The sequence below is a fragment of the Lepisosteus oculatus genome, chromosome 10 (assembly GCF_040954835.1).
Source record: "Lepisosteus oculatus isolate fLepOcu1 chromosome 10, fLepOcu1.hap2, whole genome shotgun sequence".
Lineage (NCBI taxonomy): Eukaryota > Metazoa > Chordata > Actinopteri > Semionotiformes > Lepisosteidae > Lepisosteus > Lepisosteus oculatus.
The window spans coordinates 33,298,770-33,323,604 of NC_090705.1; the positions used below are offsets into that span (position 1 = coordinate 33,298,770).

Here is a 24,835-nt window from a genome sequence, read left to right on the forward strand (position 1 = left end):
CAAAGGAAAATACCAGTATTGACCACAGGAGGGAGCTGTAGACCATTTTATTAAGTCTGTTCTGTAATTTCCCTGTCAAATCCCCCATATGATGAGACGCACACTTCAAAACCCAATTTCAGTGTCATAAAGATAAATAAAAACTGAAAAAATAGTAAAGCTACTGTGGAAAACAACTGTTCAAGCTGAACTCTGAAATCCGTGTTATACCATGTGGTATACCAAACTGTACTGTACCAAATAAATATTTTATTTCAAACAGGAAGAAGTCAGAAACAGTAAGCAGTTTTGATTATTCTGTGCTTATGATTTAAATAAGCAAAGAATGATTGAATATGATGTTGAATATGACAGTTGAAATATGATATTTTTGTTGTCTTTACTCCTAATCCATCCATTTCATTACTCAGTTCCAGTTATGATGATGCTGAGCAATTCTTGGTGTTTATATACTGTACAACTAGTGGGACAGTAGTTCAATTTTAAATGATTTTTTCCCATGAGATATAAAAACTCTTCAGGGAAAACATATATTAGCAGTGCTGTTTCAGTGAAGATGTCTTTACAGCAGTATACAGGTAGAGTTAGCTATGCAAAATAAGAAAATATACAGTAATAGTTGTGTTACTGATGTTGTGTTTCTAGTTTGCAAGAAATGGAGCTGAATAGTAAAACACTGCACTGTCAGAACATCTGGCAGTGAACAGTTTCCAGATACACAGCCCAGTAGGCAAATCTTCTCATCCTCTGATTATATACTGTAGTTGTGCAACCAAATGAGGAGGCGCCTTTGAATCTTTGTCTTTTTCTAGAAAGTTCCATTTATCCACTTGAACATATTATGGAATAACTTAATTGTAGCATATTTGAATCAACATATAGTATACTGTATTTGACAAAAAAATCAAAAAATAGAAATGGTAAAGTTAAAACTGCAATATAGCAGGCTGTTATTCTAAGACATTCATACTGTAATTACAGATAAAAATTAACTTCTAAATCCCTAATATATCTAGTAATACATTCAAATGGAATATCTGAATAGTCTAGACTATACAGTACCTTATATTAATTTCTTAGCTTGTATCATCCCCATTCCACTCTCAATCTCTTAGAACTACAGTATACTATATATTATATTTAACTATACTGTTAAATACCCAGAACAGGTTAATTCTCTTTTCAACCTACAGTATTCAAAAAGCAATATATTAATCTTACCACAATATCCACTTTTGTCTATACCTTACTGTGCTTTGACAACAATGCAGATTTCAACGCAGACTCTTAATGATTTTAGAGTTTAGAAACACTTAGGCTATCCTTTGAATAACTGTAAGTTTTAAATACAATTTTTGGTTTTATGAAAGAATGTCTCATTATTTTACATTATACGATCAAGGGCCTAAGACCTGTTGCCTTTGATCATTTTGAATACTTGAATCAGGTCCCCTCAAAGACGTTTGTCTGTCAGAGCTTTCCTTTAAGCTTCAGAATATGCTTAGTCTCTCTTCTCTGGACCGATTCTTGAGCAGCAATCTCTTTTTGAAGACCAGTGATAAAAATTGAACAACATTTTTCAAATTATGTTTCAGTAGTGCAATGTAGAAGTTTTTTCTTAATATGCAACCTCTTTATCCAATACAGGGTTGTGGGGGAGCTGGAGTCTACCCCAGTAAACAAGGGGTGTAAGACAGGACTCACCCTGGATGGGAAGCTAGTCTATTGTAGGATACACATATATTGTACATTAAAAAAACATGCAATAACAAGAGGGCCAATTTTCACAGAAGCCAATTGACCTACCACTATGTCTTAGGACTAGGAGAGGAAACAAAAACACCCAGAAGAAATTACACAAACACAGGGAGAACATACAAGCTCCACACAGATAGCACCCCGGGAATCAAACCCAGAGCCCCAGCACAGTGAAGCAGCAATGCTAACCACTGCGTCGCTGTGATGCCCTTCATAGCATCCACTGATTTAAATAAGATCACTTTGCCATATGCAATTTCTTGTATTAGGAGTTTGTCTTTTCGCATACCCCAGCTTGCTCTTCATCAGACACACAGACAGGGAGAGCAGCTTGGGGTCAGAGTGCAGGTTCAGCCATTTCTATGGTGCCCCTGGAGCAGTTGGGGTTAAGGGTCTTGTTCTGGGGCCCAACAGAGTAGGATTCCTCTGCCAGTCATAGGATATGAACCAGCAACCTCCCAGCCACAGGCACAGATCCTTAACCACAGAGCCACCACAATTTATATTCTACTCTTCAGCTACATATTCTTATATATTCTTTGGACTTCTCTTATTGTTTCTCCACACTTTCTACATTATCCAGAACACAGAAATGAAATCTACATACAGCCTAGGTCTTTCGTTATGTCTCCACATTATTTTTGTAGTTTCTGTTTCTGTTGCCTGCATGTGCAACTGCAGCTGTGTGTGTAAAACAATCCTGCCAAGTGTTTGCCCAGTCCTGAATTTTATTTTGTTTTGAAAGTCATTTTGAATTTTTCTTGTGGTTTCTACAGTGCCTTTGTTTTCAATTATTCCAATTTCGGTATGATTTGTGAACTTGGCTAGTTTACTAGAGGCCAGTGTTGATCACTTGATAGAAAACACTTTTGCTCTGTCAGGGTTTGGACTGATGAAGTACAGAGACATGCCTTTGAGAATTTACAAGATGTCTCAGGAGTCTTAATCACTTTACTTTTGCTCACACAGCTAATTCTGTGACATTTGTGTCTAAGAAGTGAACAGTGACTTATTTCAAATGTAGATCACTACATAAATTACTTCTCTGGTGCTACACCACCCTGTGTAACAAGTCTGCAGACTATGTTAACTGTGCTAAAAAGGCAACTAAAAAGTGGTTGAATTTAATACAAATAAGAATGTCAGTACTGAAACAAAACTTGTTTCTCCACTTTGTTCAGCTTGTTAGTGGTAGCCTGAACTGGGATTTTACTATATTTTCAGCCAAAAGATGGAAAAGCAACCACAAAGTACCTACTAACAGCAAATAAAACCTTATTTGCATAGAATGTTTGGTTCTTCCAAAACATTAATTGCTTCATATGCTTGTAATAAAGTCCTGTCACTTTATAAAAGAACATGTACTATAAATATAGCTCCAGGCATATCCAGTACTTATGTTGAATAAGGTACAGTTTAAGAAACAGATAATTTACCAGGACAGTCTCTCTTCTTCACATTAACACATTTACTTGTTCTTCCTCACATGAGAACAATAAAATATTTCATAGTGAGTAGTGATTCGAAATACAGTACAGCACAGAGTTCAGAGCAGAATCAAATTGTAAATTCAGTGCACTGGATGAGAATCCTAATTTTAATTTCAGTGAGCAGTGACCAGAATACAATTTAGTTCAAAACTTAATTCCAAATATGCAAGAAATACACCCATCTGCGATTTGCCTCTGAGTTTGTATAGAATGTAAAGAATTCCTTACTGAGTCATGACTTACTGTATTTTTAGCTTGCTTCTAGCCTTCTTAAGAAGGTAAAAACAGATTTTGTTTTAATAAAACTCACGTTCCACTTCTCACAAGAGTTTTTTCCATAGAGGTTAGTAGAAGGGCACTATACAATGATGGCACATTGTACTACCCCTGGTACTGCTGTTTTGTGTAATGTTTAATGCATGTGATGGAGAAAAGCCTGAAGCTGCATTTTGGTATATGAAACTAATCCATTTGTGGACCCCTTTGGTTCACTTGTAATGGAGTTTATTAATGGCCTTCTCTGGTGTCTCAAATACTTCCCTTGGCTCTTTCCTTATTTAAAACACTGCACTGAGACAGCAGGAGGGGACATTCCCTTCTCCATTCAGGAAACAAAGTATTTTACAAATGAATGTAGCCATGTTAAAATATTCTAACACAGACACATTTATTTAATAATTATGTTATCATGCAGAGATGGAAAATAACACAGTGGTATTTCATTTTCTACCTTAAAGCTGCAAATTTAAAAGCACTTGCATGAAAATAAAACACAAAAGAATTCTTTACTTAAGCATGTTTGCAATATCGATGGGATCTTAACCTGTCTTATTGCATAATTGTGTAGAAGTTTGTGATTTTTTCTATTTTTGTGATCACATGGGAATGGGAGGGTGGAAATGATGTAAACAGAACACATGCCTGTGGAAAAAAAACACATAGAAATCTACAAGAAACAAAAAGAATGATTTCATAATTTCAAACCATTCAAAGCCATTGATATGAAAACAATGAATTACAACTATAAACCCAGGACACACTCTTTACATTCCAGGATAACTTGACTATTGAAAAGTCATTACTCCTATGGCATGCCCAAAAAGCATAAACAATGGTCATTTTTCATTAGCATTACATTTTATTTTGATATGCTTTTCAAGAACTCAGAGAACTTTAATCCCATGCTTACCTCACAAGCCCACATTGTATGAACATTAACGATTTGGAAAATTTCCAAAGGCACCTGGCTTCTCGCTTTATTATTTGAAGGATGCTGTATTCTTTTTTCCACTTCTAATATATTTATTGTGCATTGTCACAGCATCATAATCTATTTTGTAAATCAATGTCATGAATATACCCTATAATGTGTTTTGCTGCTGCAGAGCAGTGAACAGAGCTGAAAGTCATAGTGGCCATTGAAGTGCTTGATGTTTTGATGACATGTCAGCATTGTGTGGTTTTGCCGAACAAATAGCACCCATTTCCGCAGCGGTAATGGGAAATTATTCGAGACATTTAACATTTCTCAGGAGGAGGGTATGATAGCTATCACTTCGAACAGAAGTAAACTGGCTGCTCCCTCTATAATGATCTCCAAATTACACGGATACCGCGGCCCGGCACTGGCGACACATAAGTTCCACATGGCAACATTCTTTGTGTCTGGGCAGAGATGATACAGGCTGGAGCTCCTTATACCCCCCGCCACCCCCACATTTCAAACCCCCCCCCCCACCTCCCTTTCCAAGTGGGCTCGACAGCGATCACAAATGAAGCGTTAAATTAAGAAACAGATAGCGTGGTCTCTCCGGGGGATCCCCACACAAAGGGGCTGAGCAGCAGTGGCCAGGGGATTCATTAGCTGCAGAGAGAGTCAGTTTCTACTTTCCCACTTCATAAGGCAATTAGAGGGTTACACTCTTTGCCGCAAAGATACACCCAGGGGAGAAGGGGGTGGGGTGCAGGAGGGGGTAAAGGGAGCCCCCTGCCAGTTTTTGCCCAGTCCCCACGAGAAACTCTGGCCAAGGAAAGCCAGCCTGAGAGTAAAAAACAAAAACAAAACAAAGATGTACTGTAGGCCAAACATTTTAACTGCCTCAGTCGCCGTAGAAAGGTACAAGGGAGTTAGAAGATGGCACAGGTTGGGGAGAAGGTGAAAGCTTTCTCAGAGGTTTTGTACTTGAAAAACAGCCTCTGGATTCATTCTGTCCAGGCAAAGTTTTTCTTGGGGCCTTTCAGTGGCACAAAAAGCAAGACCATTCTTTGCTATGAAAGGTTTCTGACGAAGGACTTTAGACAGGACATTTTACCCCATATGTTCTAGTTTTAAATAGACCTGTACTGGGTTTTAATGTAAAAAAGAACTGTCAATCAGTTATTTATCTAATACACAAATATAATGCCTCCACTAGCAAATATGTCTCAGATATAGTTTGAGTGGCTGATTTTAGTTGTGTCAGTTAGCAACTTGCAAGCAGCTTTAAGCCCTTGTCTGAATCCTAGTTAACTGGCTCTGACCAGCCCAGAGTGTTAGGACTGTCAGTCTGTCTGGTGGGAGTGAATCAGGTTAACACTAATTGTTGCCTTCTTTTACATGTTGGCTGAGATTTAAAGGAAATTACTGTAGGTAGCTGAACCATTGCTTCATCCATAATAATAATGTGCAGGATTCATTTTTTTTACAGCAACAAATCACTCTCCTTGCTAATATTCCTTTTATTGGTACATAAACTTCAGACAAGGAGATATTAAGTATTTTTTCTCATCTCATTCCATATTTACACAGATGCGATTTAAATGATGAACAGAGAGAGGAAATTGCACTCTGTGCTGTAAATTGAATTAGTGTAACATGCAGAGATATAGAGAGGAGAAAAGATATGTACATGGTTCGACAACACAATATACAATTCATACTCTGACATTTTCTCCTATCTAATAATTAAAAAGAAATGATGATTTTTTCCTCTCCCGTTCTCCATCTCCTTTAAATGAGTTTTTGGATTTGTTACTTTACATAAGACTTTTTATAGGCTGACATAGACTGTGTCCTAATCATTGCTAGAGATGATGGATATCTTTGCCATGAACACAGTATGTCTTTTGCAAGGCTGACAGTTACCCCCATCTTATAAAGATTAATGCTCAGCACTCACTGACACTGGTGATGGCTAAGGGTACTTTGGGTTAAGATTTTTTTTATCAGATACAGTACCAATATAATAATCATAATCATAATCATAATCATAATCATAATCATAATCATAATAAAACTTTATTTTATATAGCTCCTTTAAAGGTGGCTTCTCAAAGCGCTTTACAGAATGAGAACAACAATAAATAAAAAGAATACACAAGATAAATCACAATTTCAATATACAGAGGAGAACGTGGATGGTGGTACTAGAAAAAGCAGAGGGGTGAAGAATGGAACCAGTTAAGTAAAGGCTCTTCTAAAGAAGAAGGTTTTGAGTCTGGATTTGAAGGACTTTAGAGAAGGTGACTCTCTGATATCCTTGGGCAGAGAGTTCCAGAACTTGGGGGCATAACAGGAGAAGGCCCTGTCACCCATAGAACGTAGATGGGCTTGGGGGACAGTTAGGAGACCAGAATTAGAAGTGCGAAGCGATAATAGTTCAGAAAGGCACTGAGGTGCCAAGCCATGCAGAGCCTTATAGCTGAGCATGAGGATTTTAATGTCCACACGGAATTTGACAGGAAGCCAGTACAAGGACTCCAGGATAGGAGTAATGTGATCACTTGCACTAGACCTGGTTAGGATCCTGGCTGCTGAATTTTGGACATACAGTACTGCAGTTTGTTCAAAGTAGATTTAGATACCCCAGTGAGTAGAGCATTACAGTAGTCAATTCGAGAGAACACAAATGTGTTAATCAGCTTTTCAGCCACAGTTAGAGATAACATAAGGCGTAGTCTAGCGATATTTCTGAAGTTAAAAAAATATGTTTTGACAATATGCTGCACATGTGGTGCAGCAGAAGTATCAACTTCTTTGCTTTTATAGTTACATACATTAACTCATTCATTAACTATATTAGTACATGTAACTGAAAACAAAAATAGTTCTAATCAGTCTTAAATACTTTAGGTGTCTGTTTTTAAGTTCCTGCTTAGCAATATTTCCCACTTAAAAAACGTACTTTGTGTAGCATATCAAAATCTTCACCAAGGTTAGGTCCTTGGCAGCTTATTCAATGAGTAGGTCGAAGGATCTCTTTCCTGCCTGGGGATTCACAGAATGTCCCTCGTGCTACTGGAAATATTACTGAAGTCCCAGCTGGGGAGGAAAACATGTCATTTGGACTACAGGAATTGATTAAAGTTTACAAACCTTAGATTCAGTAACTGGTGCCACCTTCTTGAGCACCAGTGACTTTACCTAGATATTTCAATTGTTTATTAGATGTTTTTTGGTGTTTATCAGTCTCTTGCATTGGCTTTTATGAATGTTGCCCCATTCTTCCTTACAGAACTGTTTCAGGTTGGTTTCATTGACATGAACATCGGACGGCTTCCTTGCATGAGCAGCTCTCTTTACTGGAATAATGGGGCTTAGGTCCAGAAATTTGGCTTGACCAATTCAAAATGCAAAATTTCTTGTGCAGCAGCCATTCCGTAGTACATCAACATCAACAGCAACTAATAATAATAGTATAAGAATAAGTAGATAATACTATATTAATATACTGTAGAATGAGAATGAGAATAAGCTGATAGAACCCTGAATGCATGGTTCTGTTCGTGATGACAAGTCATATGGGTCCTGAGGCAGCAAAATAGTCTAATAAAACTGCCACCATAATGCTTGATGGATTGAATGAAGTTCTTCTGTTGGAAACCAGAGCCACACAAAACGTTTCTCACTACATCCAATGAATATTTCTTCCAGTTATTCTGTGGATCATCCAGGTGCTCCTTTGTGAACATGAGATGGGCAGCAAGGTTTTTTTTGGAGAGAAAGTGTTTCTTAAGTACTATCTTAAGAAAACCATTCTTCTTCGATCTTTTCCTGATTTATGAGGCATGAACGTTGATATCATCCACAGTGAGAGAGACCTGCAAACTCTGATTTGAATATTGTACAATTGAAGACTGCATGTTTGACAGTGCTTGATTGATCCTCTAAATATTTAGTACCAAAGGTCTTGTGTAAACCTCCCAAGACTGATGAGCATGGACTACTCTTTTTCTGAGATTCTTTGAAATCCCTTTTGATTGTGGCATTATGTGTTTCCCTTAACCTGTACTGTGAGCACCAGACTCACAAAGTTATCACCTAAATTGTTCTAGGTACTGTAAACTAAGGATTCACTATTTTTTCACACAAAGGGACTTAACTATCACTTAACAAGAACACGTTATACTTGTAAATTCAAACCCTTTGGTTACTTAAGTTTTTGTTTCTGCAAAAGTATTGTGGTAAGAAATTGTAATTCCTATAATTATTTTGCAAGTCCAGAGGCACGAGAATAGATAAAGGCACCTGAGGGCTTTTACAGTGAGATGTGCATGACATCAATATAGCACATTTTCAACACCTTTCAGAGTCATTAGTATCGAAAACAGCTAACAAGATAACTCAAAAACATTTAATTAGGAATTTCAAACAGCATAATCATATACTACAGTATAAAAATATACATATGCTAGGCCCACTCTAATTGCAAACATTTCTATTCTGATGGTTTTGACAATCTAACTGCATTATCTCCCACTAGCCTGCCCTTTACTCTAGCTCTATACAGTATATACAGTAACAGCACTCAGTGCAGTGACTGTTATAGAATATTATATCTTATAGAATTCTGCTTGATCTTGATCAATGATGCCGTGTCTGCTCTGAGCCGGCAAGTGACTGTGATCAAATGTATCAAATGGGCAGAGCAGATGTACATGTGTTACTGTATATAGCCCATAAATAATCATATTGACAATAATATACAGTATTGTTGAATTTTAAGGATAAGGTACTGTACATTCAGCTAATGGTTATATTGTGTTTATGACACTGTTTTTCGTCAAACTTAATCACTGCATCTAAAATTAGCCAGGTTTTAATAGTGCACTGTACTCTTCTGAAGCATCTTTTGCTCATTCCTGAAGAAATGTATGGTTAAATATGGGAGCATATCATTGGAATCCAACATCCATTCCTTCTCAGTCCCTCTCAATTCCTGCCAATGAATTATATGTTCCACCACAAGTTTTTATGTACACACGTATGCCACAGGTAGGTTTATGACAATTAACCTCTCTGTAAGCTAAGCAGAACACTTTGGATGTGAAGGATATTTGTCCAGATCATTGACAGTGGTGAAGTGCTCCATTTTGCTTTTTCCAAAATGCTTGATCAGGCTTAATGGCACTTTGGTTCAAGCACATCACACAACCCCACTCCATTGCTGGTTTGTACAGTATAGTTTGAGCCCAAAAGGTCACAGTATATGTTACCTAGTCTTCAGCCAGTTTTAATGCCAGCTTTGGGTATTTGGTTTGAATACACTGAAACTGAGGTTCAGAAGTTCAGTAATCCAAATGGTCATAACCTCTTGATTCATATACCAGATTCATCACCCAAATTCGTACCGTCTTCACCTGATGAATCATCTGGCGCAACCCTCTATTCCTCAGCTGATGCTGTCATGCTCTTAGCCAGAGCATCGTCATCAGTCAGGACCACATCATCACAGAGGCACAGTTCATACCTGCCTGCTGCTCGGTCAGTTTGCTTTCAAAAAGGTGCAGATTCACCAGCAGTTTCCCTGATAGTTTTAATTAAAAAAAGTATATTTGACTACTTTTTGGCCATTTTTATACTAACAGAATTGCAATGTCTCTAACACTAGCATTGCTTCGAAGCTTCTTTTTAAGACATTTAAAAAATATTTTTTTCATGCTTATTTAACATCCACCTGATGTCTTTCCTTTTGTAGTCAGTGCTGCAGTACATAGACTTCAGCATTAGCAGCATCTCAGGAGCATGGCAAATAGCAAATGTTTGATGTTTCCAATTTATGCATCCAGTTTATGTTGAAGGAATTTTTTTTATTGTAAACATGCATTTTCACGTTGTCATGTCACAAGGAGTGGCCAGAGGTGTGCTTAAAGGTCCCAGAGAGTGAATTGAGAGGTGTCGGAGCAGAGCGCCAATGAGCTTTGGCAGAATTAAGGATAACAACAGCTGGATTGTTGCCTACCTTTGTTACAATCCTATTGACCATATTGCCTATGGACAATATTATGGACCATATGGTCTATGGACAATATTGGCCACCTTATTTCCAGAGAGACTGCGAGTTTCTGTCATCTCACAGTCCCTGGTGCATATTTTCAGTGCAGTTTCCCGATGAATGGAGTCACCAACAACTTTCCAAACAATCTCTTCTTGCATCCTTGTTTGTACCGGCAGTACTTGTAGTTAAGACCAGTTTTTGCAATTTCGGGGCGACGGTGCAGGTTTCTTGGGAGCCTTTGCAGGTCTTGGAGTGGAGTAAATTTATTTGGCAGTGATGGGCGGCATCTTTTGGATGACTTGTTGAATTGCGTTGTACCCACCTGCCGCCAGCTTTTCTCATCCACCTGTTGCTTCTCCAAAACTACAGAGTGCACACCACCCTTAATGTTGCTTATTTGTCATGTCTTCAGTCTGTGGCAGCCCTTTGAGTTTCTTTAGTTCCTTCTTCTCCACATTAACTTTTTTTCCAGCAGGATCTGAATTTTTCAGCAGTTACCACAGATCTGTTCTTGTTTTTTGATGCGCTCCAGGATGCCCATGTGCGGCACAAGTTGCAAGATATGTTCAGTATTTCAGCCTGGACTATGGGTATAATACAGAAGTGGCTTCAAAACTGGAATGTTGTGGGAATTTCAAAACATGCAAGACGCACTGTTTACAGACACTTAGAAATTGAACTTTCTCAATATTCCCGAGAACCTAGCAGCAACTATTAAACAATTTTAAACATTTAAAATGACATTTTTTAAAGAAAACTTCTCAACCACTTTATTTTTAACACCATTGTAATTCAGGAAGATAGTGCATGCTGCCTAATGAAGCTAAGCCTTTTTTATCCTAATTTAATGTGTCAGTTAGGCACAGCTGTGTGCATCATGATCATTAGTTTTGAATATTGTGTCTTCTTGAATCTGTTAGGTGAACTACCCTCTCATACGTTGGTCTAATTAACCACACTGTCTTTTCCTCGCTACTTTCCCAAGACTTTTCTCACCTAGAGATTTGCGTTATTTTCTCATCTTTCTGATAAGCATTTATAAAAAGATCCCGTGGTTTTCATAGAACCAAAACATTCTCTATTATCTTGCAGATATACAGTAACCATCATGTTACATGTTCCATTTTTTTTTCAGTCTTGTAGGACATCTTTGCAAGAATTCTCATTAGAAAAGTAAATAAGTAACACCCAAATGTCTGTTTTGCCAGACTTATGTACTTTTATAGCTTACAGCTCTATCTTTCATTGAAAGAATATCATTGACTCTTCCTGACATATGCCTTCATATTAACTATCAGTTAATCAAACACATACAGTACCTTAACGTATTCCTGTTAGAAGATAAAACATACTGTAGTTCATCTGAAGCTCTTCATCTAAATCAATCCATATCCCTATAGGGTCAGCCCAGGTCACATTGAAATGCTTACCACACAAGTCAAATTACAACAGTACTGTATAGGATTTACAGCCATCAGGGAACACGATTGCCAGCATACTGTAGAGTATGAACAAACAGGAAATAGCAACATGAAAGCACCGTCAATCCCCACATTAAAACACTGAAGTGAACAAAACAAACAAATAAACAGACAAACATACAAACAAAGAGCCATATTCCGCTACCAGGGCTGACAGACTGTCTCTGAGCCGAGTCTGAGCTGAGTCACCAACAGCGTAGCTCATTATTATTCATTTAACATTTCAATGCATGCATGTGTGTTGTACAGTGTGTGCATCAGGATTGATGTTTTTGGTGTTCAATTAACACTTCCTAGGAACCCCGACTTCAGTGTTGGCATTTTTATATTTGCTTCAACTTTCTTGGACGATTCAATTTTCCATCAAGTAAAGCTATACCAGTTCAAGTCACTTCAAACGTGCTCGGGGTCGCAAGTGAGTGCAACTCTTCTGATGATGCCAGAGACTGTTTCTGTGGAGTTTGAAAACACCTCATAATGTTTTCAGGCTAGTAAATTCCTTTCCTTTCTGCCATGGGGAGGAGACCTGCTTAAGCCCATTTCTGGAACTTGTTCACTCAGATGATTTTGCATATCCCTTTCTGGGTTTTTGAACAAGAGCTTCCATTTTGCGACAACAGGAAATTGGGTGTTGCATCCATTAAATAAGCTAGGAATTTAACATGTCATATTGTAACGCTTCGGGGTTCACATGGGCACCCTTGCCACTGCCACATCAGGTCAGCCCCACCCACCCTCAGGAACTTGAACGCAGGCCTCTGGCGTCACTCAACAGGGACCCAGCCTCTTGAGCCAAAGGGAAATCTCCCTTCTGCCTGGCAGCTGGGGTCCCTGCTACCCACAGGGAAGGGCGGTGATGTCACTGCGCTGGTAAGCCGGCACTCACAAGCGATGGAGGCCGTATGCGTCACAATATTAAGAAGGTTTCTAGACAATTGTGAGCTTTGTGCATTTGAAACTGCAACAAGGCAGCGGGATGCATAAGAATGTACGAGCATAAAAGTGTAACACTCAATGAAAGATTAATGATTAAAATAATACACATAGAGGGTATTTTACATCATCGGCAATTACAACTGTTTATATTCTGGATTTCTTGACAGAATGTGGAAGTATGAAAATCATTTTTCATGGTAGCGTTAAGTTATTTGATTTGATTCATACTGATTTGGTATTTTTATACATATTAATTCAGAAATGAAAAAACATTTGTAGGTGCAATCTAAAAGAAAAACAGACTCACGCCACCTCATAGAAATCTGCGGTTCATACTATGATTTATTGTTTTTTGTGGGTGCAATACTGAGACGTACCACTGAAGAACACATGGTACGGGCCACACGTGTTCGTCAGGGTCCTTAATTCAAGATCTTATCCCACAGGAAAAAAAAAAGAAAAAAAATTCACATTATTGTACGCACGCAATTTCACAAGACTGTCACTGAAGGCCGGTGTCAGATCAGATTGTGAGAGCCACTACAAGAAGCGCTGATGTCAGAGGGAGTCCTCCTGCAGATTGAGAACAGAACTGTGCAGGATATGCTCGCTTGTTGCCACAGAGGCTCAGACATCCCGCTGAGGGCAGGCCTAATGTCTCCAAGCCTGCAGCCTTGCTCTGCCTTGAGTGCTGTGTGATCTCAGACATCTGCAATGTCCGCTCCCATCGAAAAGCTTCCACTGCTTTTAGTGTACAGACCTGGCACTGCATGTGGCTGTGTGACCTCCTTTCTTTCCTATTCTTCTTCTTCTCGTTAGCTTTAAACCTATAACGCAGCCATTGTGCCAACACATCCAAAGGGATTCTCTTATAACAATTAAATCCAACCTCAAGAGATTAAGCCTTGTTTTCCACACGGACGTGGTATTAGAAAGCACAGTCGTTTCCATCTTACAAGACCAAGTCACCTGTCCTTGAATTACTGTACATACTGAATCCTATGACCAGCTCTCTGACAACATCAAGACAGGGGCACCTCCTTTTGTGAAACACGTACTCCATTATTTCCCATGCTGAATATTTTAGGTACTAAAACAAAAGAATGAAGTTAAATCCTTCTGTTCTTTTCTTTAAGGAAAAACAATAAGACCAAAAACAAAACCAAGTGGCGTTTTCTATGGAATGAGCTGGGCAAGGTCAGACTTCCTGCTGTTCTGTCACATACCACCAAGTCCTTAATACAATAATAAGAATGCATGCATATCATATATTACAGTCTCCACAGGCTTCACCCCATGAGCTTCTTTACAACAAAGCTGAAAGGAAAAGAGGTGATGAAAGAGAAAAAGTTTGTTAACCCTGTGTCAGCCTGCAGGGTGTTCTACCTGTCTGTGATTATAGCTTTTCTTTCCATTTTCTCTTTGTTTTGTGAGGTAATCAGCTTTTGCGTGTGCATATGGGAATTGGGCAGAGTGAATAGAGTAGATAATTAAGTTAATTAACTGCAGTGCTGTCTGACATGTCAATGGTAAAAGAAGAGGTGGAGCTGAAGGAGAGGGGATGTGGGAAGAGGGGCGGGGGGGAATGGGGGGTGACACAATTGGAACAGCGTACCGCCAGCTGGGAGGACAGCAGGGCGAATTGGAGGTTCTATCTCTGCATCTCCGTTGGAATTGGGAGGTAATGAGACTCTGGGGCTGCCACTCCGGCTGACGTGGCGCAGGAGTGAAGCAAATGCTTACCGCGGACCCCTCGTCCCCTGCACCTCCCACTCCCCTGGGTCCGACTGCTTCTCCCGGGTGGGATGCGGTGACACTTCGGCAGGACGTGCTTGTCAGCGTGCGTGCGAGCGAGCGGGTGGGTGGGAGACGCCAGGGTGTCAGTCTGCGCTGTGCGTCCCTGTGCATGGGAAAAGAGACAGGCCTGCAGCAGACACAGCCTGCCGTCCTGTCAGAGGAGAATGCACTGGGCTCAAGTGCGCGTTACGGAAAAAAAGCAGATAGATACAGTATCTCCCCTCCCTCCCTCAGGCCCACAGCTCAGAAAAGTCTACAAGCTGTTTGCATCCTTAGCATACCTCTCCTTGATTTTCTGAATCGGGAATCAGGCTGCGTTTTATTGTCCGAAGCTTGCTACAAAAACCACATCCAAGTCCATATTGTTTGCTTTTTAATTAAATCTAAATTCTCAATAAAATAAGTTGTTTTACTTGTGCACTAACAATTATAATGTACATCATTTTCATTGGTAATTTGGATTATTATTTGGAATTAGGATTGAGATCTCCTGTATTTCACCCAGATCTACTGTACTATACTGTATATACAGTAAGCAAACAGTGTATAATGCCCCATAGTTCTTTGACACAGTTAAAGGAATAATTTATGTATATTTAGTACCCTCAATAACAATGATAAATAGTAATGGTAAGAACAATACCAGCAATGCCAGTTTTGTCCTTTAAATGTCGTTTTTAGTTTTATATTTTTCAATGCTTGTGATAACATGGAAATATATTTTACATAGTGGGCATCTGCACTGGTAAAGTCATAGTCTGAATGCCGTCTTTTAGCTGTTGATGTTGTAGCTGGTTTTCTTTTTCTTTTTCTTTTCTTCATGTCTTTATTTCCTTCACCTCACCGAATAGTTTGATGAAATTCGTGTTGTTCTTTCCTGTGAAGGGCCTCTGAGCCCCTAACCTCTGAGTATGAATAAGATGGTGGCCTGAATGAAAAACTTTTATGTGAAGTAAATACAAAAAGGCTGAAACCCTAAAAAATTCATCCCCCCATCCCGCCCCAAAGCATTCAAACCTTAATTATTGGAAAAAAAAACTGTAACAATTTAATTAATTTGTACCAGGGGTCTGCAACTCCAGACATTGATGTTTGCAACATTTGTTTATCGTTCCTTTTGTGCTCTTCCTAACACAAGTGAACTAATTATTTCCTTAAGTGGATTAATTTAACCCTATTCTCAATTCTTCAGCTGTCGGCAATTTTAAAGAGACCTGCACCACCTGGTGGTGTGTGCTCTCCAGGCCCAGGGCTCTGTACCGCTTGTTTAAATCACCTGGAAGTGTATCTTACTGTACCTCAGACACAAGCCCATGCTGAATTATTGTACCGAGTGTTAAAAGTTTTTATTCCCTCAGTTTATTTTCCTCTTAATGCAGGAGCCAGTGGAAGCTAAACTAATTTGATTGAAATAATTGCTGAGATAGCAGGTTAATTGGTCAGCTAATTTGCAGATTGGATACATTAAGCTTTTATAATAAGGCTAATAGATGTTAATTAAATAAACAACTTTATTGCTTTGCAAAATTGGCTCATTGGTCCAGGATATTGTATTCATAATTATTCTTTTTATTTTGTAGATCTTGATATTTTATGAAACTCAAATTGATTTATAAAGACATGTTGTGTACAGTAAATATTCATGCCTAATGCATAATATATCTGAATTCAATTACAGGTAGGTTGTTATAACTACAGTATTTTTTTAATATTTCAATCTGTAATCACTGTTTTCTAAAGAGAGTTTAATAAGAAACTCCACAGAGCAGGGATCAACCTGCTAAAGCAATATTGGTATTTTCCCTTATATGCATTCAGACAGGTCAGCTAAGTTAATTATAGCTGTTATGATAGGTAATAAGGCCCATTTCACAAATATAAGATAAAAAAATGTCTGAAAGATTTACAAAGCATCTTATCTGTTAAATATGTATTTAATATTAATTGGGATTCACTGTCCATTAATGGAGGTTTAATTAACTAGAAATTACCCCCTTCTTATATTTAATTAAATGCTTCTTGAACCACTTAATCGGTTGTGTTTTCAGATTGTTTTTAGTGGAGCAGGCCTAGAAACGTCCCTCTGGGATACTCAAATTATGCAGTGGGAAAAAGGGTTAAGAAACATATACAGTTGTATCTTGAAAAATCATAATGAATTTTTGGTTATTGTTACTCTTTGTTAGATATTCTCTATGATAGGTACTGTATGTGCGTATCAGTAAAATAGTCTTGTTTCTGCATACAGACCATTGGTAACAATTGTTTGATTGGGATAATCCTGTTGAAAATGTCTAGGCATAATACAGGTCTGGGGATAAGATCATATTTTATTTCTTAATTGATTAATATAGCTGAAGTTAATGTATTTCCACTTTCAAGAGATCTTTGCAAGTCCTAGTTAGACCCAGGAAAGGCGTTATACAGTGCCTTGCAAACAGATTTTTCTCCTTCCAACGGTGACTATCCATCCATTTTCTATGTGCTTTATCCAACACAAGGTCACTGGGGAGCTGGAGCCAATCCATCACAGGGCACAATCACACAAGGACCAGTCTTCCTAAAACTACTTTGGACTTTGGACTGTGGGAGGAACCTGGAACAGAAGAACATAGGGAGAACATACTGTACTGTACAACCCTCATGCAGATATCGCTCAGGTCTGGGACTGAACCCAGGGCCTCAGGTCTGTGAGGCAGCAATGCTCTGTGCTGCTGCCCAAACAATTATTTTATTTTGAACACAAACCTCTTTTGCTGTTACAGTGTCTCCTCCCCTCCCAAGCATAATTTCCCTTGCTGTTTCTTCTGGAAATTGGTCCACTCTGGAGCTGTTTAAAACATGTCTTCCTAGAATATTGGGATAGTAGTCTTTAAGTTTCCCCCACTTTGTCCTGCCTTAGATTCTTGGCCTAAAGACTTCTTAAAGAGATCTTGAACCTGCCCTAGCTAAAACTGTAAACTATTCTTTACTCTCCAGCTGAAGTTGGTACTTTGTGCAGCTCATCTGTTTGGAAAATGAAGAAACCTGCATGGGAGAGCTTCTTGAAGTGGGAAAGCCGTTGCACTGGGGCAGTCCCACTCTCTCGACCTCAGACTCCTGGGTCTAGAAGTAGTCATCACGACTGGAGACTTCTTTGGTTGCAGACCGTGGATGACCACGACACCTTTCTGTGCCTTGTCATGCCCTTAACTTTCCATGGAGCATTGCAACAGTATAGTATCCCATCATTAAACTGGGGCATTCGGACCCACCCAGACCACAGGATGAGTGCACCCTGCTGGCCCCACTAACACCTCATCCAACAGCAACCTCACCTTTCCTACAAGGTCTCCCATCCAGGTAATGACCAGACTCACACCTGCTTAGCTGCAGTGGGAAGCCAGTTGTGAGCTGCAGGGTGATATGGCTGCTGGCTTGTATTAAGCTACTGTACATGTATATGCATTCAATAATGGATGGGTTATTTGTTCTAAGTTAGATCTTAGTGTTGTGCTGGGCTTCTATGTTCCCACTCCCCATCATGAAAAGAAGTCCTGTTTATCAATTTAAATGTACTAAAGAAGTCCATTGGGTTGACTTTGTCAGTGCCTTGAGTGCTTGAATTGGGTCCCGTCGTATTAATCTCTTTTCAAGACTAAAAAGGTTCAATTCCTTATGACAGTCAGTGTAGGACATTTCTTTAGGCATAGGACTGTATCTGGTTGCTGTTCTCCAGATTCCTGAGCAGCAGGGACTTTTTTCTAATGTTGTGCCTAAAAACATGCTCCATATTATATTGTACTAGTGTACTGTACGATTTTAACATAACATCTCATGATTTACATTTTAAGCTTTTAACTATATTTCGGCAAATTTTGTTTCCCTTTTGTATCACTTCCTCACATTGTCTAGAAGATGAAAAAGGTGTCAACATTGATTTGAAACATAAATGTTTTCATAAGTAGCTTCTTCAAGCTCTGACTCCTTGCTTATATTCGTCATTTACGTTTGTGCTACAGTACGTATAACCCAATAAACATCATCTGCCAGATGTTTGCCAAGTATTGAATTCTGTCTAAACCTTTTTGAATTTCCTTTGCGGTTTGTATAGTGTTTCCTAATCCTCCTACTTTAATATCATCTGTGAACAGCTTGCTAACTGTACAAGAATCTAGATCAATTATATAAATTAGGATGTATTTATAAAACAGGTCTATATACTGTAATACTTGTCTAATTACTTCTTTCTGAGAATCTAAATATATCATATCAAATACTATGTTTGTATCCATCAGTACCATTACTGTTTAACAGATTGATTAAGCATATTTTACCTTTACTAAATCCATGTTTAGTTTAGGTCAGTTTGTATGTCATATGTACAAGTTCAATGAAATGCTATTTGCATTGTATGCCCCAATACAAAGACATTAAGGAAACACCAAACTCAACAACAACAAAGTTAAATATCACTCAACGTAAATAAGTCAGCACAAGCAGTGTGCAAAAAAAACAGTGCAAGTCAGTTGTAGAGCTAGAATTCAATAATCTAACAACTTGTGGAAAGAAGCAGCCTCTGAATCTGGAGGTTTGTGCCTGTACTGTATGCTTCTATAATGCTTACCAGAGGTCAGGGGAGAGAACAGTGAGAAACCAGGATGATAATAAACCTATTGTTGACTATTCTCAATGATAATATTTCCATACAGATGATCGTGGTCTAGTGTTTGCCAGATGGGTAAAAGTAGTTCTTCAATCATTGAGTATTACCACCTATGAATATAATGGCCTATGAATAATATATGTTTCTTTTACTAAAACTGTCAGAATAGCAATGGGAATGTGAGATATGAAATGCTCCTCTGTAGCAGTATTGTTTATAGATTATCTGTTCTCAGACATTTCCCTTTCATCATGTAAAAGTTTCTTATTTTTCTCAATGAAACTTTTTATCTATATGCAATTCTTTTGTTGTTGTAGTATGGAAAGAGTTTAGTCTACTTTTAGATATTATTTACTCTGTCCTAACCTTTCTAAACTATGTATGTAATTCATTAAACACCAGTTATTTAACTGGATCCTATTCTTTTAAAAATGTTTTATAAAGAGTTTTCTTTCTCTGTTTATTGTTCTTAATTGATTAATTAAACCTGCTAATATTGTCTACTGATTTCTATACTTTGATTTTCTTACTTTTGGGATGAGTGAGTTTTGTACTGCAAGCAGAATACATCTTTGAATTGTTGTTTAAATTAAATAAATGTTTAATTTTTGGCTATCTATCTAGTCGATTCCATCTATAGCAACCCCATACTATTTCTGTTAGACATTTAGACTGTACATGGTTTGCTTTCATGGAATTCTAATCCTTTATTTGGGACACTAGACTTTCAAAATGTACAAAGGTAACAGTATCATATTCTGATCACAGTTCCTTGTGTTCCTTACTTATGTTTTCACACACCATCTGTCGTGCTCTGCACTGTCCCTCACAAACACCATTACATTCCCAAACCCACTGTTTCACGATCTCATTCCTAACTGAACCCACCACATTCTCACAGGCACCAGATTCCACAAGTTCTCAATCCTGGACCAGTTACCCAACCACATCTCTCTCCCTTCAGTATTTAAAGTTCCCTCACGCACCAACCCATGCCCACTAGTGAGATTTTGAGTTGTTCTCTAGTGTGTGTTTTTGTCTCATTGGATTTCCTGTTTTTTGGACTTAACTTTTCCGTTTTCAACCTCGTCTCTTGGATTTCGCCTTTTGGATTGTCTTCTCGGTTTGTCTTGACTCTTTCAGGTTAACTGATCTCTAGCTTCTCCCATCGATCTTGCTTCTGGATTACGATTTTGGATTGTTTGCCTCTGCATCCCGCAGAATTCACAGCTACACACAGGACCCTCGGAAAACTACCTGCCTGTTCCCTGACACCATCTTGACATTTTTAAAAGTCCAAATCAAATTGTGTAAAGAAGCAGTCATTAGCTGCATCTACCATTTCAATTTCAGTTTAATTTAATCCCTGTTGGGCTTTCCCAATCTCTGTGAGGTAAATAAAAATCACCCATGATACACATACTTCTCTGAACTCATTAATACTTTATTATAATTGGAATTTCAATTTGGTGGTCTGTATCATATTCCTAACATTATACCCTTTAACTTTTACTTGTATAAACCTGACTCACATAAAGTTCTAGACTGCTGACTCATGTAGGTTCACTTCCTCTGCTTGAATCATCTTTTTGTTGTATTGTGCTACACATCCACCTCTTCGATTTTACCTGTCTCTTCAGAATGATGTGTATCTGCTCATGTTGCATTTGTCACCATTAGTCTCGCTAGGCAATGTTTCGTTGATTCTACGTATATTATAATCCAGTGCATTAACTCTCCTCTCTTGTATTTTGTTTCTCAAGGCATTTACAGTACATACACACACATTTAATTACCTGGTCTTTTGATGTTTTTCTGATTTCCTTGCATTCTCTTTTTGATTCTGCTCTTTGCATACAGTATCTCCCATGCAGATCTTTTAAATATCTCCCCTCTTCTGATCTAGTTTAATGGTGTAACTGTTTTTTCTACAGTTCCTTGCTTCAAGCAAACTGGGGCCTATCTAATTCAGGTGCAATTCACCGCATCTGTACAGATATCTTCTGCCATAGAAAAGTTCGTAGTGATCAAGAAAGCTGAATTCCTCTTCAGCACACCATGTCAAGTCAGTTTTCTTTACTGATTAACATTTCTAGTTTCTAGATTTCTAGGGAGTCAGCATACTGTTGGTGACTCATGTTCCTTGATGATCTTCTTACTTGCAGGGTTCCTGAAAATAGGATTTCTAACACCCACCATTTTTTTGTGTTTTTTAGCATTGACTATGATTAAAATTGCTTGACAGTCACTTAAATGTTATATCACTTATTATTTCACTGACACTTGCTTGGTTATCAATAACGTCCTGCGCGTATTCATTCAATTGTAATTCCTGAATACAAGGTTGAAACCTTAATGTTTTCATTTCAGGAATCTAGCTGGGTAATTAAGGCTTACATGATTAAGTTTTTCTGTCACTGATGACCCTTCACATTATTTCTTAAATGGATTCATAGGATGAGGCATTGCTTATGGATGAAGACCACAGATCTTGCCTGGGGTTAAACTCTATTACTATTCCACATCCAGGGAAGTGCATGCCCAAATACCTAGCAGATCTGTACAGTATCTTTGGAAATATAATTAAAAATCATGCACATACCACACAACACAGACTACCAGTGTTGAGGCACAATGTTCTCATCAACAAAGCATAAAAGGAAAAGATGTGAGTGCGCACTTACTGTGTGATTGGATATTAACGAATGAATGTTTTAATCGTGTAACGGTCATGAATGGTAGCATTTAAAAAGGCATGACCTAATCAAAATTAGTGATCATTATTGAGGAATAGTAATCTTAAAGAGCAATATACATGAAATACATACAGTAATGACTCTTCCTAATTAGAGATCTAGCTCAATTTGTTATTTCAGCACTTGCCCACTTAGTCATATTAATCTTCTAAATTAACTTAAAAACAAGAATCCCACAGCAGCATTTCATTGTCAAGTGCTTCTCTTGTCTCTGCACTTCTTCTGATCTATAATTGAGCAATACAAAGCTTCTGCCCCTTAATAGACGGAATCAGATTATCTAAGGACTTTTTCTCATAGAAACGTGCACCAGGAGTCCCATTTATTCAGTCCTCCTTCTCTTTCTTGATGTTTCGCCAGGCAAGGAAGTTTGCATTAGCTCCAGCTGACAGTGGCGGCTGGTCAGGTTCATGACCGCTTATTAAGTTGCCAAGACTTCCCCGGCACCTCTGTGTTCTCCTGTGTCTGTGATTGTCCAGGGGATGAAGAGAGGCAATTTAGAGTGATGTACATTAAACTTGTCAGCTTGTAGTTGCAGTGCAGGAAATAATTACTTGCGGAGGCATCTGGTTTCTCCTGGAACTGAAAGATGGAAGCTGACAAAGGCATTTCTGAAACCGTAGCTCATGTCCCCCAAACTAGCTGATTTGAAGAAGGGACCACCTGGCAAAAACTTCCTTCAGCGATGGCTGCATATGTCTGCTCGTTTCACCCCCCACATTAATTAAAATAATTACTTTCTACTGAAGGGGAAAAACAAAACAATAGGGGAAAAAAATCCTCAGGCAGGACAAGGGCCTAGAGGGGGAAAAGAAGTGAGAAAAAAAAATACTGTTATAGAAAATGAGTGCTTATAGGGAAACAGTCCTGCAACAGGAAAAGGATAGTTTGAGTGGTAAAGCTTTTACCTTTTTGTCAACCTGTTTCTCTTCATCAGAAATAATGCATCTGCATCATTAAAGAACGGGTTCATCTGTGGAATGTAGAAAGAACCATTTGATCGGGCTCCCTCTTCTGTCGATTAATTAGGCTCCATGTTAAACAACTGATTACGTTGGACTACAGGCGAAATCATAAATAATGAAGAAAACCCCAAGAAATCATCTCTTAGTTTATAAAACAGGTAGGAGGTAAAGTGATAGGATCTGGCAGAAATAATTCCTTTAAGAAGAGAACAACACACACATCCTTACAAACTCTGTCACATTATAAATGTAATATGCAGGAGATTAAAGCGATTTTCGGTCTGTGCATCATATATGAGAATAAAAGTTAAGTCTTGCTGTTTAGATACCTCAATAGCCCGCTAATAAATCCACTAACTTTAAAGAGCCAGGTAAGGTAATGTGACTTTAACAAAAAGCAGAAGCAGATTTAGTGTGGAAAGAATTGTCACTATTTCCCCTCACATTCCATCTGCAACACAGAAAGGCAGTTCCCACAGGAACTCAAGCTACTGGCTCAGGTTAATTTTGGATGAGTGACGCAGCCTAACCAAACAGAATGATATTTAGAGTTTGAAAGAAAGTGTGTAACGTTTGTAGAAAACAATCTTTCACCCCTAGCGCCCCTCGCCCCCCCATTCCCTCAGCCTCCACCCTCTTCGAAAGAAAGCAATTTGTTTTCCGTGTGATTACCAGGAGAACTTTGATCACAAGGTGACTGAATCAGCCACAAGGGCAAAGTTCAGCTCCTCGTGCTACACTTTCAGTCACGCTGAAATGGAAATAGGTTCTCTCCCATGTGGCCTGTCATGTTGTCGGGGTCCACTGGAGCTTTGCGAGAACCTAGATACAGCAATGAAGTGAGACCAAGGTGCTTGCTCCACTGTGTATTCTGTTTACAGCTTTCTCTGCTGTTCAGAAAGTTTAATTCCCTGGGACCAACAGAGCCAAACGCAGCTGTGCAAGCAGGGGGCTTGACAACCCCATGGGTCTCCAAAGCACTGCTGTTGTGTCTCATTTCAAAGCCCAGGTCCCTGTCAGGCCCCAAGGCCTCTATCCCGGTGAGAGGAAAAACCATATGTGCCTCTGGAACTGTTAACCTCCAGAGTACTCTCTAGGGAGGTACTTAGCACACTGCGGACAATCTTTTGTATAGCAACAACATACAGTGTATTATGGCAGCATACAAAGGCCTGTTGTGATCAAGATATGAGAGGCTAATAAATATATCCAGTACAACCTGGTGTGAGACTGCTCTGAAAGGGTACAGTAGGTGTAACTGCTCCTGTGCTAAATCTCATGAAGTTAAAATAAAGATTTATGGTACTGTATGTCGTTACGATGTGGAACATGAAAGATTTTTTTTTTACAAAAGCTCTAATGCTCCTTACTAGAATATTTAAGGTTCTGTACATGGAGGAGATCTCCCGAGACTAAAAGCTTGGCTTTCTGATAAATATAATTTCGAGTCATGTAATACATCACTCCTCTCGTACGCTCTGTAAATCCTTGTAGGTCTGTGTTGATGTATTGGAAGTAATAATGGAGCAGCATGATAGCGCTGTGGTTAGTATTGCCGCCTAGCAGCGCTGGGGCCCTGGGTTCAATTCTTGAGGTGTTTTCTGCGTGGTGTTTGTATGTTTACCCATGGGCTTTCACTGGGTGCTCCAGTTTCCTCCCCCAGTCCAAAGACATACTGGTAGGTTAATTTGATTCTGGGAAAACTGGCGCTGGTGCAAGTGTGTGCGTGTTTGTATTTGTATGTGCCCTGC

The 24,835-nt window shown here is 38.8% G+C and overlaps 1 long non-coding RNA gene across 2 annotated transcripts in view; it reads left to right on the forward strand.

Moving 5' to 3' along the window:
• LOC107078611 (uncharacterized) overlaps positions 1-19,753 on the forward strand; it is a 39,066-nt gene extending 19,313 nt beyond the window's left edge. For both annotated transcript variants that reach the window (XR_001479565.2, XR_001479564.2), the window contains one exon: positions 17,220-19,753. This is a non-coding gene — a long non-coding RNA (uncharacterized lncRNA). The remainder of the gene's footprint in view (positions 1-17,219) is intronic.
• The last annotated feature ends 5,082 nt before the right edge of the window (positions 19,754-24,835 follow it).